Source organism: Macaca fascicularis, chromosome 10, assembly GCF_037993035.2.
Source record: "Macaca fascicularis isolate 582-1 chromosome 10, T2T-MFA8v1.1".
In the NCBI taxonomy this organism is placed as follows: domain Eukaryota; kingdom Metazoa; phylum Chordata; class Mammalia; order Primates; family Cercopithecidae; genus Macaca; species Macaca fascicularis.
Window position 1 is genome coordinate 115,270,092 of NC_088384.1, and position 15,769 is coordinate 115,285,860.

Below are 15,769 nucleotides of genomic sequence, written 5' to 3' on the forward strand. Positions count from 1 at the left end.
AGCATTAAGGAGCTCAGCCTTAGCCTTGCTTGATTGTTGATTGGGAAAAATGAATACCCTGTGGGAAAGGCTGCAGGGTCCCATCTGGCCAGCAGTGCCTGAATTACCATCCTTCTGTGGTTCATTGTTGTCTGTCTGGCTCAAGGGCTAACCCTGGGCTTTTTCTCATGCTTGAGGTCTTTGGCCCTAGGGGATCCTTTGCTGGGGCAACTCCGCCTCCACCTTTGTGTAGCTCCAGTGCCCCCTACAGACAGATGGCACTTGAGTGCTCTCCCCACACCTCTGCTCCCCAACCCCCAAAGGCCTCCAGGGTAGGCAAGGACAAGGACTAGTCTTGCTTCCCAGAGAGAATTTAAATCCAGTCAGGAATTCATCTTACAGTTGGGGCCAGTTGTTGAAGAGGAAAGGTTGTTTTTGTTAAGGAAGGTCAAGGGTCAAGCCCCATGTGGGAGAGGCTGGGATGCAGGGGGGTGGGTAGGTGGAAATTCCATCAGGGAACTGGCTCTGAGCTCTCTTCCTCATCTGTGGTTCTCATCTGCACCTCTCATCTGCACCTCCATCTCCCTCCTCTATATCCAGCGGAATTGCCCATTGAGCTGTGCTTGATGCTGCCACGCCCCATGGAGGGCATCTCAGGGCTAAATGCTGGTCTGTACCACCAGGACAAGAGGGTGTGCTCCCCCGTGCAAAGGCCAGGGGGCCATGCAGCTTTCTGCTTTATCATTGGGCCTTCTTGTGACAGCCACAGGGGCCATTGATGTCACCTCTGTGCTCTCCAGGTGCCCTGTGGATGCCCCTCCTCTCTCCTTAAGAGTTTTCCAATGTATAACCCACAGCTGGGAATCCAGGGCCAGCCCAATCCCCTCTGAAGTGCCAACTCAGGGCACCTGGGAATCGTGCACAGAATTGTGTGTGTGTGGGTGACTTCCAGAGGTGTGGGAACTCCAAGTGCAAAGTGAGCTCCCGGGGGTCATGGTACTTGCTGGTTGACTCCTCGTTCCCTGTTCCCATGGACTCTTCCCTCACTTTTGCCCCCATCAGCTCCAGTTCTCGAATTTTCCTTTATGGAGTAGAGCTTGGATGGAACCCCTGCTGAGATGCTGGCAGACAGCTGGTAGCCCCTCTACCTAGGAGGTTCTGATGGTCATTGGTAGAATCCAACAGAATCAGCCAGAGCTCTGCCAGTTGCCCCCATGGAGGAGCTTACCACCAGCTCTCTTCCCAGCACCTTAAGGACAGCCAAATGGAGCTGCTCCTGGAACTCCCCATCAGCCTCCCTGCTTAGCTTCCCAGGCATTGGACTAGGCACTGTGACAGGGAGGGGAACAAAGGCGACCCCTGCTCTCGATAAATGTGGTACAGGACAAAGACAGACAGACTGACCCACTGACCACCCCTTAGCTCAAATGCCACTGGGAATGACATTGGCAGATCAGTTTGCTTCCCCGGGACATCTGTCTGTCTGTCTAGGATGTCAGTGGTCTGTCAGTGTGAGATTCAAGGTGCAGCAACGCCTTGCAGACTCCAGCACAGATGGCCAAGTATCATCATACGCTCAGCATTATAAACACAGGTGCACGACAGTTAGCACATGCTGAGCGCCCATGAGTGTGCACGTGGGTAATGAGTGTTTTCTTGTTGTTCAGCAGAGGACGAGGTCATCTCATTAGTGTTGGGCGGGGGTGGGGGGGAACACAAAAAGGAGGCTCTTTCTGGAAAGATGGTGGTTCTTTTGGAAATCTGGATGTAGGGAGAACAGACAGAGGCTTTCTGGACTGGGGATTGAGTGGATAAAGGCTCAGGGTCAGGAAGAGGGAACATGGGAAGGTCAGATAGAGTGTAGGTGGGCTGGGCACATGCTGGGCTGCCCGAAGACGTGGGACTGCCATTGATGACAGTGTCTCCAGTTGGGTGTCACCTGTATCAGTTTCCTAAGGTAGCTGTAAGAAATTGCCATAAACGTGGTGGCTTTGAACAATAAAACTGGATTCTCTCCCAGTTTTGGAGGCCAAGAGGCTCATGCTCCCTCTGGACTTTCTAGGGGATGATCCTTCCTGGCCTCTTTTGGCTTCTGGGGCCTCCAACTATTTCCTTGGTTTGTGGCCTGAGCTACATCTTGTGGCCTCTGCCTACATCTTCATGTGGACTTCTCCCTGTGTCACTGTGGGTCATATCTTCTTCTGTCTTTCTCTTATAAGGACACTTGTCATTGGATTTAGGGGCCTCACTAAACATGGGCTTATCTCATTTTGAGACCCTTAATTTGATTACTGCTTCTGAGACTCTTTTCTAACTCAGGTCATAACCATCCACAGGTTCCATGGACTAGGACCTGAGGGCCATTATTCAACCATCCTTACAGGTTTTATCCTATCTCTGAACCAACAGAAGTGACCTTAAAATGTGTTTGTAAACAAAAAAGGCAGGGACACACATGGATACTCAGTGCACAAGAATGCACATAATCTGGGCTCTCATTGTTTGTAAACCATTTTTGCAGGAAAGTTCTATTGTAAACCTAATACAATTCAAACAGAATTGCCCCAGCCACTGCCAGCAGGACATGCTCCACACTTGGGGGAACAGTTGTCCAAGTGACCACGGGTAGCCTCCATGCTGATAGCTATGGGGCCCACTGGCTTCCCTTCAGGAAAAAAGCCCAGTGGCTGGTGGGATGGGGCTTGACGGGGCTGCCATGTATGTGGATGGTGTTTGTTGGAGCTGAAATCTGGCTGTGGCCTGACTTGTCCGGCTCACACGCTGGCCCTGAGCATGAGACTGTGTCAGCTGCAGCAGGAACACCTGCTCCTCTCTCCCCTCCACAGGGGACACAGTTCCCAACATGCTCCATGGAAGCGGGCGCCCCTGCCTCATCTGCAGCTTACCCTGCATGCTCATGGGGACCCTGGGGGCCTCGGTGTGAGCAGAAAGCCCAGAATGAAAAGCCCTTTCACCCCTTCTTCCCTTCAGTGTCAGGAAGGGTCCTGCACACTCACCCCACGGACTAATGGAGGAATCCCAGAGATCCTGAGCTCCCTCCATGCGGGGGAAATCCCACTTCCATACACATCCTGTTTCAACATCAGCATTGCATTGCTTTCTTCACACTTAAATCCCAAGAGCAAACTGGGGGCACCAATGAATGGTGAATAAAACCAAATCCAAGGAAAAAAAAATTCAGAAACAAAACCTGAATATAGATCTAAGAAACAAGCGGCTTTCCATAGCTCAGATTCCTCCTGGGAACACAGCTCTACCACCCCATCCCCTTACATAGGTAATAAGGCCCCAGGAATAGCCTGGAATGGTGACAAATGTCTATGCTTTCATGTTTGTTATTTGAGCATCAAGTTGAACCAGGGGCCTAGGGCCCTGGCTCCCATTTTCAGAGGCCCTCCTCTCCAGCAATTAGGAAGGATGTAGAGGGTGTCCATTGCAGGGCAGCTGTGAGCTGCAGGACGTGGTAGAAGCCCCAGCCCAGAGAATATCAATCACCAACTGCTCCTTATTGAAGTGTCAGAGAGGGGACCGGGAAGGCTGGTAGGGCAAACCAGCAAGCCGGACTTGACAGATCATGATGGACACCATGGAGTCGGAGGGTGGAAGAATGCTTTAAAATAAATACCACTGGAAATCAAAGGGGCATAGGGGTTTTATTACCAGCCCTAGCCAATACCAATATTTCACAGTGGAGTGACAGGCACTCTGAGGGCACTGGGTGTTTGAAGACAAAGCACTGTCACTTCAAAGGAACCCAGAGCTGAGCCTGGCGGTCCACTGCTTACAAACAACTTTCTCGAGTCTCCTTTGACCTGGCACGTCCCGGATGGAGAGATCAGAGCTGGGTCCTCGGTGAGGGAGCTGACCTTGTGTGTGTGTGTGTGTGCGTGCGCGTGTACATGGGTGTGCTTGTGAGTGTGCTTGTGTTTTTTTCTTTCTGAAGGAGAGATGACCTGTTTTCCATGGCGGTACAGTGATGGGGTAATCTGTTTTGGGTGACCCAAGGGGCTGTAACTTGGGGAAACTTGGTAGAATCCAACAAAGAAATTGAGAAGGATCTTTGTGTGTTGGGGGGGCGGGACACGGGGTGGGGGTGGGTGGGATTTCTCAATTTAAAGGTAGAGAAAAACTTTAGATCCTAATCCTTATAGGCCAACTAGAATCAGTAAAACATTCAGAAATAAGAAGTCATGAATGCTTTTGTCCAGGGACTGAAATAAGATGTGATAACTGATAATTTTTTCTTCTTTATTTTTTGGAGACACTTCCTGTCAATAACTTAAGAGGAAGATGGAGAAAGGATGTTTTTTTAAAAAATATTTTTTAAAAAGATGTTTAATTTTCTTCACTCCTAAACTATTCCAAAAGCATGGTTCTAATCATTTGAATTAACAGATGGCTTGGCAGTGAAGTCATCTGAAAGCAGAAGGCCAGAGGAGTTATGAGGGATAAAGACCTAATGTATAAGATTGTACATTGATTGGAGTCTATGAGACTCCCCGGACAACGGAGTCTTTTTTCCCTAATCCTAAATCCAGTAGTCCATTCCATCCAAGTTTCCAGCTAGTTGGTGCAGGAAACTTGAAATTTCTTTTAAAGTATCAACTAAGGTGTATTTCCCAGGCACCTCAGGCTGTGTGACTAAGAATGGACAGAAGTTTTGCTATTTTAAAGAACATCCTTCCTCATCACATTCGCTTTAGGATAAGGGCTGAGGGGTGCATTTAATCTCATAGACTAGGGCTGTCTCATTGAAGGGATTGGTAAAAAAGTTCTTAGATATCAAGTCATTGATGTGCCAGGGAAAACAGGCGTCTACCTTAAAATCCAGATGTTCTTTATGGAACACTCCAGTCATAAGGTTGGCTGGTTAGGTAGGAATATGATAACCTTCCCTAATAGACTGCTGGTAAATATAGACCCCATTCAATTCTCTGTCTCCCTGCCTACCATCACATCCATCCATGCCCTTCAGATTAATTTTTGCAATATCATGTAAATTGATCGCTAAGTGAAATTGCAAATTGTGCTCAAGATGTTGCATTTTGTGAAATTGATAGAAAAGACCATTGGCAGCCTGCTGATTCACACCCACTGGCAGAATCAGACTAGGTGACAAATGAACAAGAGAAGAGTGACAAAGTTGATAACTCTAGAAGAGTGACTTGAATATCAGAGGCTTAAGAGAAGTCTTTGGAAAAATTGATAAAGCTCTATAATATTTTTTGGGGGGGTATCCTTCTTGATGACCTAGCAATTAAAGTAAATGCAAGGTAAATAGTCCATTGGTCTACCCTACAATTTTATGTAAAAATGTATGTCCTCATCAATACTTGACTAAGTTTTGCTGATTTTTAACAATTAGCTCATAGTTTGCCATTATAACCTCCAAAATGGAGGTTTTATTTTCATCTTTGTAGGCATATTAACTTATTTTCACAACTTTTGGTTTGGTCGTTTTTCCAGAGAAATTCTCAAAGTCCTTAATACTATTCACTGTGAAATTGTGGTATTGCGAATGAATTGTGAATGAATTAATTTTAGGTGGCCTTTCCCCTGTAGCAATGATGTCAACTAAAGAAGACCTTATTTACCAAGCTGTTAGGTCATCTCCTCCATGTGTGCATCCAGGGGCCTAGCATTGTAGCAGGTCCTCAATAAATGTTTGTTGAATGAACAATTTAACAAACATAAGTTTCTTTACCTTGAGGTTCCTGAAGCTTAGTCTCAGATGAAAGCACAAGCAAAGACCAGCCCCCAAATCTTCTTTGAGCATGAACAAGAGCGAGCATGCCACCTGGAGTCTTGGTTTCTGAGTGTGCGTTGTGTCAATAATGGAAAAACCCAGTGGGTATCCAGTGGGATGGCAGTAGAGGAACCGTAAAATTCAACTCTATGGAATCACCATTTCCAATCTTAGGAGTCATCTTATGTCACCTCTGTTTTATGGATGGAAGCTCTGGGGAGGTAAAAGTAGTAATGGAACTGCTAATGTCGTTTCCATGCCTTTTAACCTGACGTCCTCTCCCACACTAAAGTGGGGTCATGTTGTAAAGGGTGGTGAGGTTCATTTCCAAAGCTGGCCCCCAAGGCACAATCCCTATTGTCAAAATTATCTTTGAGAATCCTGCAAATCTATCATAAGGGTACGATTTGTGTATACAACTCTGAACAGAAATTCTCGCACACAATATGTTTGAGGACTGCTGAGATGAAAGAAGGAAAGAAAAAAGGCCATCCATCCATGTAGGCAGCTTTGAAGATAAACAGCAAATCCTCCCACTGGAGAGGGGTATGAGAAATTCCCAAGTATCCCTGCTTCATTGCGTGGTGTGTGCCATTTTGTTTTAGCATTAAACCTCTAAAACTGCTGTGACAGCAGCATTAAACCTCTAAAACTGCTTAATGGATTGAGTTGTTGTGGTGAGGATTAAGCAAGAGAGTGGAGTTGTGTCTTCTTGGGTCAGGGAAGGGTGAGCTTCAACAGTCAGGGTGTAGGTTAAATGCATGTGTGATGGGACTGTGCTGCCGATTCATTTCTTACCTGGAACGCCTTTCTTATTCTAGCATAGGAGCTGGGGGCAGTTTTCCCCCGGACAGCTACTCCATGTCATCTTGGGTCAGCTGGTGCCACTCAGTCAAAAGCCATGCCTTCTAGCCTAAGGAGAAATTCACAGCAAATCATGTCTTGAAAATGCTCTTTCCACTATTTTCCCAGTTAGAGTCTCGCTTAGAAAGATAAGCTTCGCATGTACGTGTGTGTGTCTGCACGTGCTCACGTGCTGCTGTGTCATTTTTCCATTAGAAAAAGCAACTGAAAATTACACATCCATACGAAGGGCGACGCTACCTAAGCAAAAGCTGCCGAAGATTCTCTGTGGTTGTGGTTACACAATTTCTGATGAGGTCACTGCTCTGAAATGATTATTTTTCAGAATGTGGGGAGGTGGGGGGATGAAGGCAACATCACTGATTTTGTTTGTATTTCAACTGGGACGTCCTGTTCTCTGTGATCCTAATGCCCATCAACAAACAGCCTTATTATCATTCTCCTAATATGATAGTTATTGACCCTTGGGCTGCAAAAAGTAGCCTCATAAATAGATTTGCCCTGTTTTTATATTTATGTGCACATCTCTTTCTAGCTGATGACATATCAGCTTTGTAAAAAATTATTATTATTGAAAACCTCTGTGCTAAAAGTTCCATTAACTGAGACCTGTTCTATTTACTTGAATGCTTGGGTACATTAAAACATTCCGTGGTATAAAGAGTGCTCTTATATATTTCCTTAGAAACACATTTTGCGGAACTGAATGGAGAACATTGATGTGGTTGAGGTTAATTATTTGGGCTTTTGCTGGGCACATTGGATGTCGTGCCGCTTCTCCTGGTACACAGACTAAAATTGGAACAGTGAAGAGGAGCTGAGCGTGGCCCTGTGCCCAGATGACACATCTGAAGTCATATTGATTGAGGGAGATGTTTTATTGAACGATAAGAACTACATTGAGTTTATGGTTTTGCAATTTCCTGCAGCTGGCATGGTTTATAACAGTAAACACGGCGAGGTTCAGGGCTATATTTCCAATGGAGATTTTAGAAAACTCTCTCAATAACTAAAATCAGGAGGCGCTTTCAATTTAGGAAGGTCAGACACATTTATTCCCTTGGGCAAACCTGTGATGAGTGACTTTTATCCTCTTTTGGCAGATGGAGAAACTGAGGCTTAGAGAGTTGTCCAGTGACTTGCCCAGAGGCACCCAGATGATTGATCTGGGGATCAGCACTGATTCCTAAATTGAAATCATCTAGGTGCTACCTTCAGAACTTTTGTAGCATCTGCATGTCACCTATGTGATTCTTATTTTTACCCCTAGGTGCACTTACAAAAAAACTTAGGTCCATTTATTTCAAAGAGAAGCTGTTTATCGAGACTGAAAATGAAAAGTTAATATTATGCACCATTAAGGGAACATTGCAAAAATACAAACACTACAATGCTTTTGGTATATAAGTTCCAGACAGAATCTGTTGTGAGCTGAAGTCCGTGAGCCCTAGGAATACTCCTGCTAAGAAGAGATTTGGAAGTGTTAGGGAAGCATTCAAGATGCATTAGCACCTAGTCAAGACTTTCTTCTTTCCTTAATCAGAAGATTAACAGAGAATAGAAGAGAGAACAGCTTCATCATTGTGCAATTCAGTTTTCTTTAACTTTTTGCTTATGAATCACCTAAAATAACCACCAACCCCCACACCCTTCCCTGGGCCCCCACTCTTGGAGGGCCATACCCCCTTTTTCTCTGTCAGTAGGATCCTCATTGACTTACATTGTTTCATCTAGAATTTCCTCAACTTTTGTAAGGCCTTGACCTGTATGAATTTAAACCACTGAACCAATTCAGCAGAATTGGCTGCAGAGGCCATGGGCAACATTCTGCACAGACCCTCCTGGAAGACCCTTCCCTTCTCTGCTTCATTGGGCTAGCGTGAGGGACACTCGCCAAGAGTTTCGGAGTCAGCCCAAATCCCTGCATTTCTTATTGATTGGCCGATGGATTGAGATGGAGTTTCACTCTGTCACCCAGGCTGGAGTGCGGTGGCGTGATCTCGGCTCACTGTAACCTCTGGTTCCCGGGAACTCTGCATTTCTGAGATTCTGGGACACTGATTGGGAGCCCATGGTGGGCATGCTGCCTGTGGCAGGAGGAGGTGGTACACACGTGATAGAGAGACGGCCAGTGTGCCAGGGTGCATGGGGGACGGGCGCAGGCGCAGCGGAGGCTCACAGGACGGGGCATCACCTGCAGGGCTTCTCAGGCCTCAGTCGGGGCCTGAAATTTTTTTCCTGAGAACAGGAAGCCACTGAAGGGTGAAGGGCAAGGTGCAGCTAATCCCATTTAGGTTTTCTAAAGTTCACTGTAGACACGCAGTGGAGCAAGAATTGGGGTAAACAGAGTGGGTATGAGGTGACGGATTAGAAGATCACTGACAGGCGGAGCACCTTTGTTCTTAAAAAAAACATGGAAAAAGTGATGCTCCACATAGGGGAGCAAAAAAGTTAATTATTAGTTTTTAATTACACATGTAATCATGAATAATATTTATCTTAACCCGTTAAAATGCAATACATAAGGCTGATGTTCAGTTTCACCACTACCCCATTCCAATACCATCCTCAGGTAAAATGACAGTTTGGAGTCTGGAGTGCATCTGACAGATCTTCCTCTCTCTCTCCCCCCCCCCTTCTGTGTGTGTGTAACACAGCAGCATCACACTGCATATCTCATTGCACAACTTGCTCTTTTTACTCAAAAATGTTTTGTGGTTCTACATTATGAATACATGTAGATTTATCTCAACTTCCTGAGCAGGGACAGAGTCCCTCTGGGTGGGAATGCTCTTATTTATGAAGTCATTCTCCTATTAATCAAGAGTTTGGTCATCACCAGTGTTCCACGCATGATGCTCTTTGGACACACTGTTCATATCTCCTTAGCCCAGGCAGGGTTTGCTCTAGGGGATAACCAAGAAGAGAAATTGCTGGGTCTTTAAGTGTTGTGTTGCACATTTTTAATAGCCATTTTCAAATTGCTTCCCAGTTTATACGCCTACCAGTAGCATATTAAATACCACTCCTTTCCTCCAGCTTATAAAACTTTTTCTTCTTTTCCCCTTGGATGAGTAAAATATATTACCTTCTATGCCTATGGACGGGAGGGCCTTTCCAGCCCTCCTTGCTTCTCACTAGGGGTCTCTTATCCATTCCGTCCGTGGAAGGCTGGCATTCTCTAGTAGAAAAAAGAACATGGAGGGACGATAAGACTTTTTTTTTTAAATAACAGAGAAGTGTGTTTCTCTTGACCAGACGTTATGTCCACTGGGCACAATTTGATGTTCTCACCAAATATTAATAGATTTGTTCCTCGGCAGAGGCACGACGGATCAGCCTGCTCTGGGGGGACTCTGTCACTGCAAAGGACACAAGGCCTTCCTCTGTGCCCAGCCAATTCATTAGACCCGGTTAGCAATTTGCAAAAGAGATGAGTTGATCTGCAGGCTGCTGAGGCCCAGTGTTACTCAGCTACCTCCCAGAAAGCTCAGAGAAGCCCCAGCCTCCGGGAGCCTGAGCGAGCAAACACTAATATGCAAGGCTTTAGGCAGAGGCTGAGCAGAGGCATTATTCCTCGTTACAAACAGAAGCTGGAGAGATGAATTTCTCAGCCCTTCCTGGGTTAGGGTGGGATTTGGGGCCACCGTCCAGACTCCTGGGATAAAATGAGAAGGCTCACAAAGCTGGGGCTACAATATGAGAGCAGTGTTTCTTTTTTCAAGCTTTTATTATTCCCAAACAGATTCCCTGGTTATCTTATTTTGAAATGTTGCTACTGGAGGCAGAACTTTAAACTCGGCATGCCTGTATTAGGAGAGACTCTTTGGGGTGTGAGGAAAAGAGGCTCTATTCAAATTGGCTTAGACAAACAAACAGAACCCAATTCATTATCTCACAGAACAATGAGAATTGCTTCAAGCTCAGCTGGGTCCAGAGGCTCTGTAGGTGGGTGTTCGTCTCTCTCCATCTCTGGGCAGCTCTGGTCCTGCCCAGCTGTGCCATGCTTATGTTAGCGTGACCTTTTTTTTTTTTTTTTTTTTTTTTTTTTTTTTTAAATAACTGAGTCCCCAAACTCAGTCTGACTGGCCTGGTTTAGTCATGTGCCTGTCCTTGACCCCGTCACTGGGGATGTTGAGTGGCCAGGTATGGGTCCTGCACCTGTCCTTGTACTGAGGGTTGAGTTGGGGCCATCTCTGCTACAGCCATTAAGAAGAGGCTGAGGAGGGGAGATCACCGAGGTCATGAGTTTGAGACCAGCCTGGGCAACATGGTGAAACCCCCTCTCTACTAAAAATATAAAAATTAGCTCTGTGGCATGCACCTGTAGTCCCAGATACTTGGGAGGCTCAGGTAGGAAAATTGCTTGAACCCAGGAGGCGGAGATTGCAGTGAGCCGAGATCGTGCTACTGCAGTCCAGCCTGGGTGATAGAGTGAGACTCTGTCTCAAAATAAAAAATACAAAATAAAAAGAGTAAATGAGAGATGGTTCCCCCTAAAGAAGGGGGGTCAGGCAGGTAATCACAGCAGATGTCCCCTCTTCCTTCATGCAGACCTGGGGAAACCATCTTACTCATGGCTTAATGCAATTAGGTATGCATTTGTGAGCCACTGAGTATCTTTTGAAGCTCCATGAGAGGAAAGGAACAGAAGATGGCTTGAGCCCTCACCTCAAGGAGCTTAGGAAACAGTTGGTGGAGCAAGACACCTTTGTGAGACAGATGAGAGTCACGCGGCCTGAGGGTCCCAGGCAATCACTGGGGCCTGTTCTGCGCCAGGCAATGTGTGGGAGCAGGAAGAGAGGCAGACGAGAACATGACATGGCCCTTGTCCTTAGGGAGGGCCCAGTGTGGCAAGGGGAGCCGGCACAGACTGGTAAACAAGTCATTACAAATGCAGTGCGGTGAGCTTGCTGATATGATTAAGCTTCCAAATGAGGGATCCTGACAAGGCCGGCTGGAGCGGAGAAGGGAGAGTGTGCTAGCATAAACAGGAGCATGGGGAGGGGCACCCTTCTGACGCTCACCCCAAAAGCCTCTCCATCCGGCCCCCCACTGCAGAAAGGAGTGTCAACAGGGCATGTGGGAGAACCGAAGGCTGTCACTCTTTATCATGCCTTCTTTCGTCCCTCGATCATAAAGAATTTTTGCCATATACTCTAAACTGCTGGGAATGGAGCACTTAACTACTATGTACTTATTTATCTAAAATGCTAAGTGTTTCCCTTAGCAATCACTAATAGATTCCTGTAGAAACAGAGTGCCATGATTAGAATTCTGATTTCTGTGCCGACAGAAGGTGGGAAGGCAACAATAGGTAGTGCACTAATGATGGGTTCAGTGGGGAGGTGGGTGGGCAGGATGATATAGTCATTGAAGGAGAAGGTTGAAATATGGGCATTTTAAAGATAAATATGTGTTTATGTTAAAAGTTGAGAGAGAGAGAGAGAAAAAAAAAAAAGGAGAGGGAGGGAGAGAAATTCTTCTAATCCTCTTCAATCCCATACCTGAAATGGGGACGGTTTTGCTTTGGAAAGACTTTCTGAAAACCATTCTCACATTTGAGTTGGAAGACCCCCTTCTCAGCAGAGAGCCACAAATGAATCCTGAGTTTTGTTCTGGAATTTTCCTATGCAACGTGCTGGAACCAGTAGCCAAATAGAATCAGAGGATGAGGCAGGAAGAAAAATGAGGATCTCAGGCATGGAACTCAACAGGCTACAAATGGGACTCAAAGGGCATGACTCATCCTCAACAAAATCACAGAGGCACCAGGCATACCTTGCGGGGTCTGTTTCCCCAACACCCACCTGCTACCTGGGCTTCACAAGGGACCAGGCCCTTTTGGTTTTGGAGGCAGATGAGCCTGTAGGATTAATTCTAACTAAGGTGTGAGTGGAGCCTAGGGGAGAAGTAACTTTAGGGGCTACAGAGAGAAACCTTCAGTGACACTGACTCATAATGGGAAGGCGATTCTCTTCTCAGCTCCCTCTCAAGCCTCTTGATCATGCCATGGAGAAAGTCTTGTTTTGATTCCATCTTTAACACTTGCCTAAACCCCTTCCTAACTTTCCTTTTAATCAGAGAGAAAGAGGTTAGGTCTCAACATCTAGCTAGAGTTTGAGAACACAATTCTGCTTTTATTGTTATTTTTACAGAAGAATCGGCTCCTTCTGATGCCAGACACTCCAAAGTCTCCTCAACCATCTTACTCCATTAACCTTGGAAAGCCAAATGTTTCCCTTTCTCTCTCTCAGCCTCCTTTGAGGCCAAGGTGGGTACAGGATAAATAATTTTGCTTTCTGGATTTAGAGGAATTGGTTTGAGTTTTGACTTTTACTAGTTCTTTGGGCAGGATTGTTCCTTCTCCTTGTCTCAGGTCCTCATCTGTAGAATGGGCCTGGAGTTTCTGAGTCCATAATTCATTTAATCTGATGCCCAAGAACTCCATGAAGCCTGTCTAGGAATACCTGACTCATTTGCCCTTAAGACTGAGGAGAGGCTCAAGTTACATGAGACAGTGACTGTGAAAGTGCTGTGTGAACTACAAAGGGCTTTACAGTGTGTGGTTATCATGGCTGGGAGCTGGCAGGGGTGAGCATGTGCTGAATTTTCACCCCAGGTCTGGATAAGACGTCTTCAAGCCTAAGGAAGGAGTCAGTAAACGGTGCAGGTCTATACTTCCCGGAGCAGGGAGCTCTTGGGGATTCGGGAGTACATTCGGGGCCCTTGAGTTTGTGCTACATGCATGCCTACTGTGCTCTTCCTGCGGGGGTGAGACCTGCCCTCAAGGTTGAGAAAATAACGAAACTGGAATAATCTTCCAAGCTCCAGCTCATTCCAGCGGCCTCCCTGGCAATATTGTGCTCTGGTAGGGACCCCATCGTCCTCTAGGTAAACGGTTCACAGTGGCCCTCACCCCACTGCTGGTTGCTGGCAGGGAGATGGGAAATCTGCTCCAAAAACAACCACTGCTTCCTGCAGTAGCATTTTGAGAGTTTCCTCCAAATGTTTTTCCTCATCTAATTTTCAGTATGGCCCCGTGGGGTCAGGAGGTGATGTGTGGCCAGCCCTGTCCTAATTAGGAGTCTTGCCCAAGTTCATACGTTGAGGAAAAGAAATGCAAGCTCAGTTCCAAGGTTTTTCCCTTGCTAAAACTCTTAAATTTTTGGCTTGCTTATTTCCTTAACTTCCAAAGGACGTGAAAAGTGATTTTTGTACCACCCTCCATATAGACATTAGCGATCATTTTCAGTCGTTTTCAGTTTTCCGGTTTTGCTAGGAGGCACCTGGCGTGCCGGGAACGGACAAAAGCCATTTTTCTAAGTACTAGCGTTTGAAATTATTAAGTGTTCATTAAGCACCCCCGGGTGCAAAGCACTCTCAGAGATGTTTATTTCTCAATTTTCCATAATTTCCTTATTTTTTTTCCCCTAGCTAAAGGCAGATTGAAAAATGAACTCAGTGCATCGGAGTCTGAATCATAGTTAATGTGCGACGCCCCCTCCCTTAACTGCGCTGTTTTCTTTCTGCCTCCTCCTGTCTCCTGGCTTATCAATCTGATAAAGTTCTTTTTAACCCCTACTCAGGGGCTGTAACTTTTGCTGTATTCTCATGGCATGGCAGCAAGCGATCAACGCAGAGCCCCGAACCCCACTCGCCCCACGGGTTGGGCTGGGCTGGGCTGGGCTGGGCTGGGGGTCGAGCTCAGCGAAGCCTCGAGAAGGCTGCAGGGCGCCCGGGCGGGCGGCGAGGCGGGCGCCGACCCCTGCCTGGGTGCTCCCGAGACCTCCCCACCCCGGTGGGTGGGCGCCTGGGGGCCTGGAGAGCCGCCTATCCACGTGGACGCTTCTGGAAGAACACAAAGCCCGGGCCCCCTCCGCCCCCGCCGGCGCCGAGCCTCAGTCTTGCAGGAGCAGAGAAAAAGGCTCTGTTTTTCTCTCTCCTTTTTTTTTTTTTTTTTTTTGACAACAACCTCACATAACCTCAAAAGTTACCCATGAATTTACCAAAACTTTTTATGAAACTATTTTAACCTCTGGTGGGGGTTAAAAAACAAGCCTTGTGAATTTATTACCCGGAAAAAAGCGCAGCGGGCTGGGGTTTACAGCAAAGCCGCCTTCCAAGCTCCGTGGGGGCCCCCTAGCGCCCGCCGCGGGTACTGCCGGCGCCCGGCTCGCTCCTCGCTCCGCTGCGCCGCAGGGCCTGGGGTCGGCCTGGGAGGGAGGCGGGCGGACCCCAGACCCAGACCCGTGCAATCGGGGGCACCTACTCTGAACACCAGGGACCTGGCGGTACAAATTTATTTTATGTTTGTAGGGGTTTCCGTGGTAGAACCAAGGTGGCAGGCTGAAGCCGAAGGAAGGGAGAGCAGGGTTTGGATCCCAGTTCGTTGGCTTCTGGAAATCGGCTGGGACCCCCGCTGAACAAGCGACTGTCGTCACGACCTCCGCACCAGACGACCCCAGCCTGTGGATAACATTTCACTGCCCTCACATAAACACCGCCCAGAAATGCAAGAGTAAGAATGTTCACGAAGAAGGGAGGCAGGAGCCCCAGCTGAGAACAGGAGGAAGCAGGAAGGGGGCTTTGGAGGAGGTCGGAGAGAGGGGCATGATTTCAGTTTCCCAGGACCAAAGGGTGAGAGATGGGGGTGAAAGAAGAAAAAGGACAAAACGGGGTGCCGAAGGCTGTATTGGGTGCTGCCTGTCCGCAGGGATGTAAAGCAGAATCCAGGATTCTGCCGCGAAATGCAGGCTCCCAATCGCTGCACAATGACCAGGACTCTCGGACCCTTCGCTTGCCAAGTGTGTGCGATGGTTCCTTCCTCTCCATGTTGCAGACACACCGGTTCTCTTTCAGAACTAGCCATGTTTTTAAAAAGCACGTGGAAAAATATTAACAAGCAAACGTTTTAACAGAGAGATGCAGGAGCGAGCCGGCAGCAGCCTCCCAGCAGAGGCAGCGGTGTTCCAGCAGCTATGGGAACGGGCCTCGGAGAAAAGCACTCAGGCTCACAGCAGAGTCTTACCACCTGTAGTCATGTGGTCCTAGGGATGTGTCTCAGCTCTTCTATGCCTCGGTTTCCCCATCTTTAAAATGGGGGTGATGGTAACACTACACAAAATACATCTGGAATTTGAAAGAGTGCTTTGAATC

General features: G+C 47.2%; 1 protein-coding gene across 3 annotated transcripts in view; it reads left to right on the plus strand.

Moving 5' to 3' along the window:
- Positions 1-15,769, plus strand: part of ZNF831 (zinc finger protein 831) — a 111,935-nt gene that overhangs the window by 60,517 nt on the left and 35,649 nt on the right. The window lies entirely within an intron of this gene.